The sequence below is a fragment of the Pipra filicauda genome, unplaced genomic scaffold (genome assembly GCF_003945595.2).
Source record: "Pipra filicauda isolate LSUMZ 115617 unplaced genomic scaffold, ASM394559v2 scaffold14_size4853619_pilon, whole genome shotgun sequence".
Taxonomy (NCBI): Eukaryota; Metazoa; Chordata; class Aves; order Passeriformes; family Pipridae; genus Pipra; species Pipra filicauda.
In genome coordinates, this window is record NW_024103985.1 from 1,286,068 (window position 1) to 1,300,053 (window position 13,986).

The following is a 13,986-nucleotide window of genomic DNA, read 5'->3' on the forward strand; positions in this document are numbered from 1 at the left end:
TCTCTCAAAAGCACCTGGTGACTTAGGAATCCACATCTTAATGCTACTGGGGCTCTTAATTCATCTCAGCACCTTTCAAAAACGTAACCCAATATCACTGATTGTTCTTTCTAAAGATCTTTGACAGCTGTGGCCCATAAGTACTATGGAAGGGTTAAATATATATCAAACTGTACAATAAGTTGTTAGAAATGCTGTAGTTTTAACGAACCAGTAAAAAGGCACTTGTGAATTTAAATTGTCACCCTGTCTTTATTACCTCAGCCTATTCTATTAAGCCATTGAAGACTCTCAGAACAGAGCACAATCCTCTCTGCACTGTGAAATGAATGTTCACAATGAGGGGAGAGAGTAGTGGGGGCAAGTCTTTGAATCGCTCTGCTTTTGTCAGATTAAGTCAAAACACGAGAGTTTTATTTTATTTTTAATGTATCTTTCCAATTCATATCTACCAGGCAACTCTGTTTTGGACTGGGATGTAAAATGAAAAACCCATTCCCATCATTCTGCATCCAAAACCTGCACACCCAACGCTGGAACTGCCCAGCTGAGACATGAGGAGTTTACCAGCTGCTTCATATTTTCTCATCATTACTTTCCTTCTTTTTAAGGACTTTAAATCAGGTCTAAATACATGTATATCTAATTAAACCAGCAGAGTGTGTCAACAGTAATAGATTGTCTTGCTATCTCCATAGACTGTCATGGATTTTGTTTTGATAACCTAATGGGAATCCCAAAATACTCATACCTGTAAATCCTACAAGGATCAAAGACGTGGTTAATCAAAGCATAATCAAATTGGAAATATGTCTTAGAAGTGCTGGTCTTCTGCTTTGGGACACAGAAGGGCTTTGGAAATTTCTCATCTGTTTTACAGCAATGAGCAAAAACCTCGAATAACAGCACCTTAAATAGACATCCAGCCCCAAAGAGAATAATTTGGAGAGCCAGGATATGTTGTTTTCCACCACTTCCACTTGGCACCACAAACTCTCAGCTATTTGAATCAACTTTCATGAATTTAAGAGCAATAAATCATGCTGCAGTTAATTTACTTAGGATTTTCTCCTAAGTTAATTTTTATATTATACTTAAGGCAAACCAAAGCATTTATTTGCAAGGCTCAAGAATGTCATATCATGTAATTTCTGCTGCAACCTTCCTTTAAAAGCAGTGTTTCACTTGTATTAAGTTGCATTTAGGAGAAAAGACAAGTCACAGTAACTATTTTCACCACAATAACTTATGCTAGTGATGAATGCCAGGCATGGCACAAACCCTGGAACTACAGATCTGAGTCCTCACTAGGGCTGAGGACCAGGAAGGAATTTTGGTACAGCTTTAAGAGAATTCTACAAATGTTAACCCATCTTTCTAATTTAGCTTTTTAATTATTTCTTTCTAATTTAGCTTTTAATGATTGTAAAGGCTAAAGTTATCTTTGTAAATTATTGATTTTGAAATGCCTTCTTTTCATCCCATACCAAGAATTAAAACTCACCCTGAAAGTACACATCTTCACCCCTTCTCTGCTTTAGCTGTGATGTTTAATAAGATAATACAGTCCCTGATATCAGGTCACAGAGAGGTTTCCAGTAGCAGGTGACAAGAAGTGGACTCTGAGCAGCTTTATTTTGTTGCCATAATTCTAGAATGTGTCACTAATAGTTGCTGTATTTAGAGCTAATTTTTTCTTTAGCTCTCACAGCTACCCTACCTCTCTGCTTTCATGTGAGGACAGGAGAAGAAAGAGATTTTAATACCAAAGAGAAAGGTAAAGTAATTGCAATGAAATGAATTCTCCTGGCAACAACTCTAAGTGTTTTAAGGACAGACCCCCATGGAAAGATCCTATTTTTATCCTGAAACAGTCTCCTCTCTGAGTGTGTCTCAGAGTTTGAATCTAAGGAGCCACAAGGCACTTGAAAAGAGTTTTGCCCAGCTTTAGGAAAAAAGAGACTTGGAAAACAGAAAAAAATCTTTTTTTTTTTTTTAAAAGAACACTTGAAAAATAACTGCTGACAAAACACAACAGCAGCCCACAAAAAACCCACTGCTTAGCAGTTGCTGCTAATCTGTGATGAGGGACAACAAAAAGGGAGAGAAATTTTTAAAAGGAGATTGTTGTGCCTAATCTGCCATTTTATTAACTGCTGTGTGTTCTGTAATTACAGGCAGTGCAGACCTAAACTGTGGGTTTGGGGCCTGACCCTAAACCCAATGAACTGAGGGGAAGACTTGATAGTGACCCAGTGGAGCAGGGAACAAGCTCATGGGAGTTCCCACTGTTTTGTCTCTCCAGCCCCACAAGACTCTTAAGTGCTGCTTTGTGCATGTGTTGTATGGCCAGGCAGCCACAGGTATTTGGAAGGTAAAAGAAATGTGGTCACAGGTGAAATCTGCTGTTTCTCCACTACAGCTCAAATATCTGGTACCTTCGCAGGACACGCTGACAACCACAAATTCTCCATGGCTTTTAATTCAGCGTAAGGAAGCACCTGAATGACGGGATCTCTCTCAATGTTACCATTTCTCCAGGAGGATACTCACAGTGGCAACAAAGATCTGGGGCTCAGAATGTAAGACAGGATCTTCACAGCACAGATCACCACAGAACTATTCTTGCTTAGAACTTAGAGAGAATCAAAGCCTAGAAGCCAAGGGAAGACAGCGGGCACACACACTTTTATTCAGCCTTTTCCTCAAGTATATCAGATCTTGGATTTCAGAACTCTCACTGCTGCTTATCTTATCTTTCAGAGAGCTGTCATCATCCTCAAACTGTTTTTTATCCTCCACAGCAGTTTGCTGTGAAGGAAACATTGGTTGAAAACATCCAGATCAGGAATGGGGCACGGCCAAATCCGTTCACACAGGTAACAATGTAGAGGATTCACACACAACAAACAGCTCTCTCAAGCCAAACACTGATGACAAATGAGAGGCCCAGGTAAAATTTTTTTATGAAGGTCAAAACTCCTAAATGTTGCTCTAAACCCTGTAAAACCCAAAGGCATCCATTTGCTCCTAGGCACTGCAGGTGAGAGGCATACCCAGCTTCTAAAAAATGACAGAGGAACACTGGGAGCCATGAGAAGTCTGTGATTTCAGCTTTAAGCCACGTGAATTTCTAATGCCAGTCATCCAAACACTAACTCTCTTAATATTATTTCTAGGATGCAATGGAAAAAATAAAAATTATATTGAAAATACCTTAAAAAGCAAAAACAATCTGCTTCACTCACGGCCTGCCAGGAGCTGTTTGCCCAAGTTCAACGGCCGGGAAGTCTCCTTCACTCATTTGTGCTCCCTTTGCCACAGCAATTGGTGTCAAGTGTGAACCATTGGAAAGTTTAGGAAGCCAGCAAACAAGCTGTAAACAAGTGACTGAGGTAGAGGGAAATGTTTTATTGCTGGCATCTTGCATCAGGTTCAGAGTGTGGTGTTTTAAACTGCACTGCACAGTTACACTGAGCGCTGATTTATAGTGTTTATGGCAACCAATATTAGATGACTGCACGGTGTAAAACAGTGTCAGCCCTGCATTGCAATCACTGTGTCTTGCTCCATCTGTGTGATTTACAGGAAAACACATTCTGTCATCAAGCTCCTTTTATTTTTTTCCTCTTTAGGAAATCTGACTTGAGTTCCGTGTTAAATGATGATTGCTCACAGACTGGAAAGGGTGAACAATTGCGAGTGCAACAGAAGCTGAAACCCTCAGGGACTTATAATTTTATTTGTGGTACGAAACAATTTCGCTTCTAGATGGATGTGCACAACTTGTGGGAGGAAAAGGAAACAAGGAGCGTGAGAGATGGAATAGCTGAAATACAATAGGATCCAATATTCTGTGCTTTTGATCAAAACATAAAGATGAATAATCTGGAACCAAGAGGCAAAGTTAGCTTGCAGCAGACAGTGTTATTAATGTAGATAAATGCAGTGCTGAACAGGAGACATTCCCATGATAAACTGCAGGGAAACCATAAAACCAGCACTGTTTTGATTATTAATTGGACACATTTTTATTCGTCTTTCCAGGCCATTGGCCTTATCCTTACTTTAATGAGGCTTCTTTGAGAGTCTCTTTTCGAGTATTTTGAAGTGCATGGTCCAAGTTTTAGAGTGTTGAGTGATCATAAAGTCAAGGACATCCATGTTTATTAACAGAAGGAGGTCTCTCTAGCAAAGTGGAAACAAGGGCAAAATGGAGAAGTCTTTTCATATTTTTTCTAGCAAGAACAGAAGAGCTCCCCCTGAAGGAACCAGAAATACAACTTGGAACTACTTCTTACTTGCCTGTGAGCAGGGAGAGCTGAATTCTTCCCTGGTTACCTCACTTGGGCTGGTTCAGGAACATCCAGGAAGAGAAGAGAATATCATACCAACCTGCAAACACTTACAGTCTGACCCAGGCAAAACACACAGACAAGGTTTCTTACATCTTTCTATTTCTATTTCTTATTTCTATTTTCTTTCTTTATGGAATGGGATGATCTGACCCTCCAAAAATCTTCCCAGGGACTATACAGCCCATTTTCACATGGGCAGACTTACAGCTTCCACACAGAGCTGAGTTTCTTTGAAAATAGAATGAAAAATAAAAAAAAGGGAATACCCTGACACTCCAATGCCTAAGATAACTTGCTGCATTTGCACAATAAACAGCAGCTGGGAGCTGCTTCCCAAAAAAATATTCAAAATTGTTTAATTGACAAATACATCTCTTAAAGGAGGGAGAAAAGTGTCACTCCCTCCAGAAGGTGAAACCAATTAAAGTTTCTACTGTTCCTATTGGAAAAGAAAAACAATCCAGCAATGAGAGCAAGTAGCAATTATAGGGATTTCATGACAAAAAGAAGCACTTGACAAAAAAAGCAAAAATAGTCGAAAATTTTTATGAAAAAGGAAAGTACTTCATCTTCCTTAGCAGGGACAGTTTGAATTATGACTGCAACTTACAGCTCTTGTGAGTGGAACTCTTCTTTTATAACTGTGTGTTTTATAGCAAACAGTGGTAAGAAGGAGCAAATACACATTGAACACGTGAACAGAGGGAGGATATGGGAACACACACACAGTCACTGCCAACAACAGATTCTGTGGGAAACACTTCTTGTGTCTTCTTTAGAATAAAGGACAGATGGACCATGGATAATGGATTAGATGGGCCACTGATTCTCTACTCCCACACAGTTCCATTTGCTTTGCAGCACCTAAAGATACTAAAATACAAAGGCTGGCAATTCCCAGCTCCCCAAGTGTCTCTCAACTGTCCATTCACCTGCCTGATTTGTTTTTTTTAGCAAACAGAATATAAGCAATAAATTATGCAGCTTGAGGCTGAGATTCCAAGACATCCCCCAAAACCGACTTAGAGGCAGCAGCACATCAACATGTGGTAACTGCAGAAGTTACTCTTAGTTAAAGAAATCCCTGAGCAGGCTGGAGTTAGGAACAAACAGTTCTTTCCTGGTTTGGTTTGTTATGAAGGGCTGGTGTTGAAACACAAAATGGAAATACAATGGAATTTGATGCTGGTAAGATCAAAGAAAGCTTGTACTATACTGCCCTGCAGTGCAAGTATGTGATGTTACCATGAGGTATTTTTTCCTTGACTTTGATAGTCTGTGACCTCCATTTATAAAGACCAAGAACCATTACATTTGTCCTCTGAGTCGGTTTAGTACTTTTTCAATCCATTTTGCCCTTATATATATATAATGGACAACTGCAAGGTAACAGATACAAGCTACTCCTTCAATTCAACAGGAAAGAAAACACAAATAGATCCAATTCCCATTGTGCTGACAGCTGAACTGGTGTTGGCCAACCCCTGAGCACATCTGAAGGCCTGTAATATTCAGAAGGCTTGCAGTTCATACCCTGCCACCACCCTTAAATTCACATTTTGCTGCAGTTTAGACATTTTCAGTGTTTCAACTCGCAGCTACATTCTTGTAGGACAGCAGGGAGGGACCTTGAAGCAGAAAGCTGAAATCTCCAGTCTCCAGTAATGACCCAGACTGAAGGGTATCCAGGCAAATTAATTGTCCATGTACTTCTTCTTAATTCAAATGTTTGAAGAAAAGAAGAAATCACATGTCAGCCTATCAGCTCTTTAATGCTTTGAGTAATTCAGCAAGAGATGGGGTCAGAGAATGCTAAGACAGGGGATCAGCATTTTCTCAGCACATTGTCTAATTAGCTCCTGACTCCCTGAGAGACTTCAAAATATTAACCTGACAAAGTTGGTGCCCACAAAAATTCCATATTATCTGGGAACTTTCCAGCTCCTTTCAAAGCTGGATTATGCCTATCTGTTCTGTGCATTTCCTTGTGATATGAATTTTATAGACTGCAATCATTATTAGGCAGAGGGCTGTTCAGAGACAGGGACTGACTTGCACACTCACTGCTTGTCCTTGCAGGGGGGTTGGGAAGAGAACATGACAGAAAATCCAGTAGGATTAAATCAGTTGCTGCTTTTAAATCAAAATTATTTTAAATAGTACATGGATGAGGCGGGAATTTTAATTATTTTCAGCCAGAGTCTTTTACTAAAGAAAACATGGATATTTAGAATTACCTGGAAGAATGAGAAAGCAGACTGATCTTACCATGGATAATTCCCAGGGGTGTTCCTTACAGAGGGAACGGGATTCGGTGATTTCAGTGACAGTAGCTCAGCTACAGTGGGATCTGGCCTGTGAGTATCTGTAAAGGAATAAAAAACCACATATACCCCCCACCAATCTCTAAACTGCCTGGAGAATTTGGAATCTAGATATGCAGGATACAAGCTCATCTGAATCAACCTATGCCTGGGATTGTCACTGAGTGCAAATACAACCTCCTAGAAACAATGGGGAAGGAAGAGCAGAGAATAATTATCTCCCTGCACCAGCATTCCTCTGGGAATGTTTGAGAAATACACTGCATTTACTGTGTCCTTGTGACAAAATATTGACTTCCATGACATTAATTGTGAGCAAGTGCTAAAGCACTGGTCTCTATAGGATATAGTTTATTTTATAAAACTTTTAATGGCATATTTAAAAATAAGTATACATTTTAATAAACATGAAGAACAAAAATTGATTGCTTACTGCAAAACCTCACAATTTTAGTCCTCCCTGTCCCTTTATGACTCATATATGAAATACATTTTCACTTGCATTAAAAACAGAGAACATCAAATTTGTGTGTTTTACTCCAGTTGTTGTTATTTATATTAAACTGATCAGAAATTCGCTGCCTTTCCCCAAATGTGCTGAGCACCCACGATGAGTTGCAGAGCTCCTTTACTCCTGTTGACTCATGAGATGATCAGCAGACATTACACCTGCTTAATTCAAAGAACAAGTCTCAAAGTCCCAACCAGCTGTTCAGAGAATATCCTATTTCAGCTTTTCTGTGGAGAAAGCAACACTCTGGGGTTGGTCCCTGTTCCCACGCACAGGTACTATCTGACCATTTGAGATATAAGTGTCTATTTTTTTTATATGGTCTATCCCACCCTCTTCTTTAAAAAAAAATATAAATAATTAAAACCTATGAATTCTGTGAGGCTACACTGTACTGAGTCATCCTGATCCTGCCACCAGAAACACAAACCTTGGCTCTTGTCCAGTGATCCCACTGAGTGTGGCTGCTCCCAGTTTCCAGCACTCAGCCTCTCAATCTGATCTCACCTTTGGTTTCGCTTATTCATTTTAGCTCCTGCTGTTTCCCCCTGTACTTACAGGATCACAGGAATACTCCCAAGCAGTTTTCCTCCAGTCAGTGCACATTTCACTGCAGTTCAGTTATGTATTGATACTGCAGCTGCTCCCAATTTTAATTCCTTGCAATGTTTCAGAGAGAACATGAGTTTTTCATCTGGTTATTGGTGAGACTACTCACTTTGGGAGTGCTGGCAATGAGTAAAATTAGGCAGGTCAGCAGGCCTTTGCAGGCAGGATAGAGTTATAAGAGCTTTCTTCTAAAAGAAACCCACATCATTATTCAGGCATTATAAATTACACCACTTTTGGGGGGAAAGGAGAGTAGTCATTTGACATGGCACTGTGTGACAAGGAGTGAATATTTGGCTGAGGGCTCTAAAGCACACCTCCACCTTGATGGAAAGTGCTATGGAATCTGTAATATCTACACAAAACCAGCAGGACCTTAGCTTAATAAGGTCTCATCCAAATGACTTGCTCACTAAACTGCATGGAATTCAATTTCTCTACCTCTGAAAGATGAAGGGCAAGTTGGTCCTGCCAGGGATGTAAATTTATGGCTCCGTGGCCTCAAAATGTGAAATGTATAGCATTAAATAGCACTGAGCTATTATTTAAAAAAAAAAAAAAAAAAGAAAAGAGGTGGGAATATGTGGGAATACAATCATAAAAAGGAGGCAAAGGCTACATAATTAGTACTATGTATTGCATACACAGGCAAGATGAGGCAAGATTGCATACACAAAAGATGAGGCAACTTTTGGCAGAATATCTTCCAAAAAAAAAAAAAAAAAGAAAGGGAAGGAAATCATCATAAAGGTAGAAGGAGACTGAAAAAGATGACTTCTATCTGTCCTCAGTCGTCTTGTGTGCCTAGAAGTCACTTCTATAAATTGCACTCTATCCAAGTGCAGTGAGACCAGGTAACTTCTCATGGCTCTCCCCCCCCACGTCAGCCAGGCAGGAAGCAATTCCCTCTGTTCACGCAGTGTGGTGGTTTCTCCTTCTGGCTAATCAAGTGGAGAGCACTTGCTGGGATTTGTAGTAGCCCCAGTTTAAAATGGGGGGCTGGAATGAGTAAGGTATCCTCACAATTTCCATGGTAGACCATTTTTCCTGCGTGTAATCCATTACTGCAAATCCCAACAATAATTCAGAACAGTGATAATCCCCCATGGCATTGACCCTAAAGATCTTTACAGCAACACAAATGAGATCAAAGGACAAATGAAAGTCTCTTAATCCCCCTAAGTGTGAGTTCAACCTAATCTTACATTTCTGTCTTTTAATTCTCTCTAAATCTGTTTTTAACTTTGCTTAACATTCATTATCCTTTTTCATGCCCTAATTCTGCAAGAAAAAAAAAAAATAGCCCACGTGTGGGAGTACATTCAACATTTCTACACCGGGATGGTGTTTTTAATATGAAACACCAGTTTGTCAGCAATTAGAGTGGGAAGTAGGTGGAGAGGAGAAGTGGATGGAGGATATACAATGGAGGATTAAGACTAATGAATGAGGGGCAGAAAGGCTCCGTGGTGATGGCTACGCCACTTGTAGGAGCACAAAACTAAATAATAACTTTTCAACGGGAGATTGTCAGAAAAAAAAATAAAATAAAACCAAACCAAAACAAGCCCACAAACAAAAACCCCAAATAACAACAAAACCCACCCAACACCACCCCCACCCCCCCCCAGAGCATTCCTGAAGTTACCTGGCATGATTTGATCACAATTAGCTGCCCCTTCTACCGTGCTGACCTCATGTCATACATAAAAGATCTCATACCTTTTGACTGTTCCATTAATCGGGTCCTGTATTAATTTTGCAATGCAGCTCTCGCTCAATATTGTTTGGAAGCCATGCCAACACTTTTCTGTTACACAGATTTGTGTATTTTGGGACATTGAAGGCTTTTTTCATTAAGTATTATTCTTTGCTAATGTGTAGTTAATAACATAATGGAAAAGCTTTTAAACTCCTCTGAGAATTAAACCACTCATACTTGTTTAACTGCTTGACTTCCTAATGGATATAGTGTAGGATTTAATATTCTGCTCATTTACATTACTTACCAGAAGAAAGGAGACTTTTAACTGCTTTTTCTAAAAACAACAGTAAATCATGTTTAAGTTGATTGATTTCTGCATACATATTAACACAGACTAATGAAAGGCACAATATCTTCACAGTCCAGGCCATTGTGTTCAACTACTGCTGAATATTAGCTTTTTTTTTCATTTTTATTTTTTGCTTAGACTGGAGAAACAGCATCCCTATTGTATGGTAGAATTTGACTTATCTCACAGCTGGATTCACTCCTTTGTGCAAAGTGTGGTGCTAAGTTAAACTAAAATTCCATTTGGTCTGTAATTAACAGAGCTACGCTGATTAACGCCAACCACTGCTCCAGCCTTATACATCTGGTATCATAATTGAAAATCAGACATGAGAAAACTTTCAAGGATTAGATTATACCTGCTTTATTCACTCTGGGAAATACTTTATCCCCTAACACAGTCATTAAAATGGACATCAGCCGAGAACAGCAGTAGAAGCTGCAAGCACCTCACAGGCAACTCTTCAACGTGTTCTCCCTCATTCCATCCTGCCTTCTCCCTCCCACAGTTATTCCAGTAGCTGCATCGTGATGGTGAATTTATGACACAGATTAAAATCTTCATATATAACCCCAGTCTGAAACATCCCCAGTCATTCCCAACGAGGATGTAAAAGTTAACAGAGCACAAATCTCCATATGTAACTATTAAATTCACGACCACCACCTCAGAGTCAGCCATTCATCCACATCAGCATCTCCAGCAAACTAACAGCTCCTCAAACAAGAGCATTCTGCATTTAAAAAAAAAAAAAAGTCAGGCAGAAATGTCTAATAGAGAGAGAACTGTGTAATAAGGGCAGTTCTCCAGGTACATTGTAATGCTGATTGATTAACTTCTGCAGGCCTGATGACTCTGCCCCCACAGTGTTCTGTTCTCCTCGAGGGGCACTGCTGGTACTCAGTGGATCCATCCCGAGATCACAGCACTGCTCAGCATGAACAGGACACAAGGGAGCAGGGACACACTCACAGCTGGACACAAAGAACAAAGATCTCAACAACTATTCCTCTCAGATAACCCCTAAGTCCACGGGCTGTCCACATCCCTGAGGGAAATCACAACAGCACAACTGACATCCTAAGAGCTGCTCTCTCTTATAGAAATGGTCACATTTAGAACCTCGGAATCGCTACCCTGACATGTTTTACAGAGGATGCTGAGAAAAATTAGCGTCATGAGCGTGAAAATAATCATAATCAAAGTGATTGAAAATTACTGCCATGAATGCTGAAACAATCAAATCCATAAAGTGCACCACAATATTGTACCAGCTACTCCAGGCCACACATCAAGTTTGTCAAAGTGATATTTCTGCAGTCTGAGTGGCAGCTGTGATCCAATACAATCACACCCAAAATGCTCTCATTAGCTGGATGGCTGGTACAAATGTGTGACCTGTAAGGGCTTGGCATCTCACAGAAGTCTGTTAGATAAACAAAACCAGCAAAAGGCAGAGAAACCTCAAAGCAAATGAGCAGGATATGTACAACCCTCTTCGGTTGTTAATAAATCTCCATGTTTCTTTTCTGATGAGGCAATATGCTTCAAGAGAATTTCTCAGGAAATGAAAAAAAAAAAAAAGGATAAAGTACCAGACAAATGTTTCAGTGGAAAACTCTCAAGCACTACATCAGTTATTCAGTTGGATTATATGGAATTCTGAGTTCCAGATGTGCACAACCTTCCTCCTTGCCCTGGACTCCTTTGAAAGGAGAGTCAGGAATGCAGACAGAGAAGACTGTAGTGTATTCCATGAGGGTTCTAGGATGCAAGGAACACCCAGACCACCTTGCCTTGCAATTAGAATTCAGGCAGGATGCAGTCATGGGGACTCAAGGCTTCAGTATGCCACAGAGTGGTGTGATAACTTTAAAGAGTGCAGGTTTAGGTGGGATATTGGGAAGAAATCCTTCCCTGTGAGGGTGGGGAGGCCCTGGCACAGGTTGCCCAGAGAAACTGTGGCTGCCCCATCCCTGGAAGTGTCCAAGGGCAGGTTGGACAGGGCTTGGAGCAATCTGGGATAATGGAAAGTGTCCCTGCCCATTGCAGGGGGTGGAACAAGGTGATCTTTAAGGTCCCTTCCAACCCAACCCATTCTAGCTGGGTAGATCTGTTGGTATTTATGCACATAAGAGAATCAAGCCTTTTGAGTTGATACATATGTGGCTGTAATGCAGAATTTTGCAATATAAAACAAAGCCTCTAAATGCAAGGGATATGTTCCCCCTAAAGTCACAGAAGGGAAGGGAGGTCTTAAATCATGTGAATAAGCAATTGAAACAGAATAAACAATTCCATTTGAGCCTCAAGTTAATTATGGCACTGTAGCTGTCAAAAATTCATCTGAAGCACTTGCTGCCTAAATTGAAGGTTGGACATCCAAATTGAAATGTCATTTTTATTAGTCTCTGACACTTAGAGAAATAGCCTCTTCTCTTCTAGTAGGCTATAGCCATTAACTCCCATTAGTGCTAATGGAGTTATGCACATACATCACATGCACATACATCACTGAGCACCTTTGGAACACTCATAATGTCACATTAGATAACAGCTGTTTTATTGCAGTACAGCAAAGTGATTCCAGGTGAGGCTGGTCAGGCCCATTAAGACCTATATTGGTGCACTCAGTGCCCTGACACCTGGGGCAAAATAGAATTTTTAAACAGGCACTGCAAAGAGATGCAAAGCCAAAAGGGACCATATCTCAAATTTTTCCCAAATTACATATATTATCCCAGAAGTTTTGCCACCTTTCCTAAGGACTTGTTCTCCCTGAAGACCTGTCCCTACCAACCGTTTTGGGAATGGACTGTACAATCTCCAAGCCACCTCAGCTGTGGTAGACAATTATAGTTATCTGTCCAAAAATATTTGCATTTCCAATTTTAACATAATTATCCTCATAACCCCCCCGTTAAAATGCAGAAATGTAATCATCCTGATTCTACTGATGGGCAGTTCATGCTTAGAGAATTAGCTGAATTGCCCACAGTAATTTAGGAAATCTGTTGCAGAGCCAGGCCTAAAACTAGGGTTATACATGGCCTCTAACATGGAACCAACCTTCCTCTTGGAAAAAATAAGAATTTGGCCTCTTTTAGGCACTCTTCGTGTCCCAGTGTTACTCCTGTTTCAGTGCAATGACATGTAAGACAGAAATTCTCTGACTTTTTTTAATTGACAGGCAACTGAGAACCGTGGCTCGTGAAAGGGTTTTTGGATTTTCCCTTTTGTGTGTGCTTGCCAGAAAAAACAGAATTTTTTTTCTCTGTTATTTGGATTTCAGAATCACTACCCTCGTGCCTACCATGCTATTTTAAAAAACCTGAAATTTAGGTTATAAACAAGAAACTGAAGTGCTACAAATATCCATTAACAATGAGGAAAACCTGATCCAAAGAACCTTGTGGCTTCAGCAAGTTTTACTGCTCTTATTCATGGTGTGAAACTTCCTCTGAAAGGAAAATATATAATAATATATGTTGGACATGAGGACATCACTGCACCTTCATTATATTGCATGTTAGACACAGACCTGTTAATTAAATTGCTTTGAATCTTTAGCTGAAGGCTAGTGGTATAAAATTCCAAGTACTCTTTGGAGCAGGGTGGTTCTGTTTTCCTGGGTTTTGGATGCCTGGGTACCACCACGCTGCAGATATGGAATGAGAATGACAACATCTGCTCCACGGTCAGTTTAAATGTCCAGTGTTGTGCAGCTCTTTAACTAACTGAGGGGCCCTGGAAGCTTGGGGTCGTTTCTGGGTGATGTGAACCAAGCCTTTCCTCCCCAGCTGAGCCACCTCTGACCCCTGCAGCAGCACAGGCTGCTCTGCCCCTGGTTGTGCACGAACAGGATGTCACATCTCAGAAGACAGAGCCCACAGAGGGGGATTACAACAAACGCCACGGTTTGTGTTTATTAAGCACTGTGCCCGTTGTTATAATCCCAAAATGCCTTGCATTATGGATTTGCCATTCCTGGCAGCACTCTATCAATAGGAAATTGAGTTGAATCTTTGCAGCTGAAGACGTGTGACTAATTGCCGTCCTCAAACAGCTCTTGCACTGAATTAATTGTTGCACTTAGATACCATGTTTTATTAATGTTGGGATCCAATCTA

At 40.3% G+C, this 13,986-nt stretch overlaps 1 long non-coding RNA gene across 1 annotated transcript in view; it reads right to left on the minus strand.

The window, feature by feature from the left end:
* LOC120322481 overlaps window positions 1–13,986 on the minus strand; it is a 42,569-nt gene that overhangs the window by 2,906 nt on the left and 25,677 nt on the right. Inside the window, exon 3 of the long non-coding RNA XR_005562634.1 lies at window positions 6,627–6,723. This is a non-coding gene — a long non-coding RNA (uncharacterized LOC120322481). The remainder of the gene's footprint in view (window positions 1–6,626; window positions 6,724–13,986) is intronic.